The sequence below is a fragment of the Gouania willdenowi genome, unplaced genomic scaffold, assembly GCF_900634775.1.
Source record: "Gouania willdenowi unplaced genomic scaffold, fGouWil2.1 scaffold_309_arrow_ctg1, whole genome shotgun sequence".
Lineage (NCBI taxonomy): Eukaryota > Metazoa > Chordata > Actinopteri > Blenniiformes > Gobiesocidae > Gouania > Gouania willdenowi.
In genome coordinates, this window is record NW_021145070.1 from 706,771 (window position 1) to 710,879 (window position 4,109).

Consider the following 4,109-nt stretch of genomic DNA (forward strand, 5'->3'; position numbering starts at 1 on the left):
CGTTCGTTGGAGTGGTGTACATGAATTTAGAATGGATCCACCCCCATACACACACACACACACACACACACACACACACACACACACACACACACACACACACACACACACAAGTTTACATTGTCAAACCAAGTGTGACATACAACGATGTGCACACAAACAGAATAAATATTAAAAATAGAGTTTCACAATAAATACTGTATCTATAACAAAATGTACAATTATGTTCTAAGTGTTGTAAAGGGGGAAAAGGTTATGTAGTGTTTTACATATATCCATACAGTATATATACTATCTATAAAGTCCAAACACATCACCCACTGGAAGAACCTTCTGTCAGATCACATTGCTTTTGAAAAAGAACCCCCCCCCCCAAATACCCTCCATTTGGCTCTCACTCATAGATTTCTTACACACCTAATCTATCTCAGCTGTATCTTAAATATCTTGTTGATGATCCTTTATTCCCTTATCCATAAGTAATTTTAGTTTATTTATTTGTAGTTTTATTCTCTGAGTACCAACCACGTCACCACTACACATCCTTTGCTATCCACTAAACCTCACACAAACACTTATTGGTACATTTACAATGATTTATTTTATTCTTTTTATCTCACAATCTCCCTTGTTGTCATTGTGTATGATTCTGGTTATTATGATTATTGCCTCTGTTGCTTAGCAACACTTACGCTGTTATTTTTGTTTATGTATCAGAATATTTAGTGTTGCTATTATTATTATTATTATTATTACACAAACACTACTATTATCAATAGTGCTCCATGTGCCCCCTTTAAACTATGAGCACCTGCCCCTCCAAAGATCTCTGCACGGCCCTGCATAGTGTATAAAATGCTATACAGTTAAAATTATATCAAATAATATGTAAAGAATATTATTTTTATATAATGTATTTGAAGGGCTCCATAAAAAAAATAATAACTTGAATTTGATAACACATAATGTCAGTCAACACATGCTAATTGCTAAATTCTTGCCACATATCAAGCATAAATATTTAGCTGGCATGTTGAATTAAAATAGATACTGTATATGTCAGGTAAATTAATCTGTCTCCACACAATTAAAATGTATATTTACTTCCCAAATAGTCTTTTGTTGATTTAAAATAAAACAGAAAAAGGAGGTATAGAGGAGACCTGTGGTTGGGCCTGGGTGCTGGGCTTCAGGTTGAAACTATCATTCATCCCCCTTCCTTTTATTTATAATGTTTTTTTTATTTATTTTATTTATTAATTAATTAATGTATTTTTATTTAATTATGTTTTTTTTCCTCTCTTCTCTCAATCTATTGTGTACGTGTATATATGTGTGTGTATATATATTTATGTCTGAATTTGCTTTATATATATATATGTACAAAGATGCATTTAAAACAATTTTAGATTGTTTATATGTGAATGAAAATGGCCCTGTGCGAAAATAAGCTGGTTATTAATCACAGTTTTGCACTAAACACAGTTATTCATGCTGCATCAGGGTCCTACCACCCCCTTTAAAACAGTACTAATGGTACAACCAGGATTATTAGGTTATTGCAGTATTTTTCAACCTTGGGGTCTGGACCCGATGTGGTGTCAGCCTGGAATTAGAATGGGGCTTAAATGTCTAGTAATTGGTAAAAAAAAAAAATAAAAAAATAAAAAAATAGAAGTTGGTAAAAACAGATTAAAATTCTATTTTTAAAAAAGTTTTTTTAATTGTTGTTTTTCAAATACACATCACACACAATAAATATCAAATAACCATATCCTACATACATTTTCTCAAATATATAAATCTAGTTTAAATAAAATACAGTATATAAATATCTAATCCTGGCTACTCTGTATTAATAAAACACTTTAATAAACATGATCAAAAACTAATTCTAGAAAATAAAATGTCTCTGGAGTCGCTGGACATTTGTGATATTAAAATGGGGTCACGACCCAAAAAAAGTTGGGAACTTCTGGGTTAATGTAAAGAAAAAAGAAAGTTTATATAATAATACTAGTATAGTTTCCATGTGAAATAAAAGTGTACATATTAAAAGTTACAGGAGGGGCCCAACAAGATGGTTTGTACCCAGGGCCCAAAATGTGGTGCTACTCCCCTGCCTTTCCCCCACATCTTAGTCTATTATTAACTTGTTGTTGGCTCCTCCCCTCACCCTCTAATAGCACAATATTATAATTATTATAATATCACACACACTTACTGTATTATAATGTCTATGAATTTGTAAAAACAAACAAAAAAAAAACATATATCCATATAGACACACGTGCATCCGTACATACATATATACATACAGTACATGTACATATATATATATATATATATATATATATATATATATATATATATATATATACATACATGCACAGAATATCTATAAATACATAAATGTATCTCTCTCTCACACAGACTCAAACCTTTTCTCTGCAGAGTTTGTTCCTGGAGGTCTGCTGTCCTTCCTGTTTCAGATGTTGGTCAGTTCTTCATCAGTGTGTGTGTGTGTGTGTCTGCTCTGTGACTGTGTGTGTGTGTGTGTGTGTGTGTGTGTGTGTGTGTGTGTGTGTGTGTGTGTGTGTGTGTGTGTGTGTGTGTGTGTGTGTGTGTGTGAGGTGAGGACTCCTCCACGCCCTCATTCCTTCCCAGTATAAAACATATGAAACCAGTTTACCCTCATTCTGCTGTAATGCATCACCAGTTACTGTAATTAAATACACCAACAGCTAAACCTGTCTTTGTTCCAGAGCCTTTTCAGATTTGAATGTAGTCCTAGTAATAATAATCACATTAAAAACACACTTCGGAACAGGCTTTACACCTGAGGTGTGTTCCATAAAGGCAGGTTAACAAACTCTGAGTCTATCCATAAACTCTGGGTCAACATACCCCACGATGGGAAACACTGTGTATCTGATTCCATTACAGCTGGTATGAAGTGGGTTAATCAACCCTGAGTATGTAAACCTTGGGTTATTGACATGCACGCGTGCGATAAAAAGCCATCATCAATGGATCAAAGAATACTCAAACTGCCATGACAACCAAACAGAAAATAGTGATTTATTCACCGTAATGGGTGAAATAAGCCGGTGTTTGAGGAATATGAGCCTGTTCTAAAGGTGTATTCAGTCTTCAGTGACTATAGTGGCTTAAATCACCCATAATTAGTCACACTTTTTAGTCACTTCATCACTTTATTGCTTCAGTGACATGACGAGCGGTGGCTAATATGAATAAAATGTGTCTGAGGAGACGTGTCAGCAGCATAGGATGTCTGCATAGAGAGTCCTCCTGTTACACTGGATATAAAGACAGTAAATGTCGCTTCATATCACATCATTTATATTGATTCTTAATGTAATATTGTCGCCAGAGTCATGTCAACAACCTAAAAAATGTCATAAAAAAAACACTGAAGCGGGATGCGAACCCACGACCCATCGCTTTCAAGAGCAGTGTCACACTTCACTGCACCATCATACCTTAAAAGCTGAATGATCTACAGACCTAACTGTATAACAATATAAAACAACAATCGAGCCTTACAAGTGGATTAATTTAAATTATCATCTCCTCCTTTATATTATCCACAGGTTTGTATTCAGTGAACTTTACTACAGACGTCAGTAGATGTTTTAATGTAGATCAACCTCTCAGTGACTTTCACTTAATGATCTACATCCACAATGTTAGAAAGAAAACTACCGTTATCACAAAAAAAAAAAAAAAAAAAAAAAAAAAAAAGTAAAGCAACACAACATTAGTAATGATGTGAACACGTATGTGGTGTGTGATGTTACTAATGTGTTTCAGAGAAAAGTGTTAAAGTTTATTAAAGTGTTAAGAAACGGTGTTCAGGTGGGCGGAGCCAGGTAGAAACCCAGGGTTTCTTTGATAAAACCTGCCAGCAACCAGGTTTAGTTCACGGACAACGTTGCCTGGGTAACATACTCAGAGAAGAACATACCTCGCTTTTTGGAATGGGATACTCAGAGATTCCCTCATTTGAGCCTGAACATACTCAGAGTTTGAACATAACCCGCTTTATGAAATAAAGGATGTTTGGGACAATCACAGTTACAGTTTTT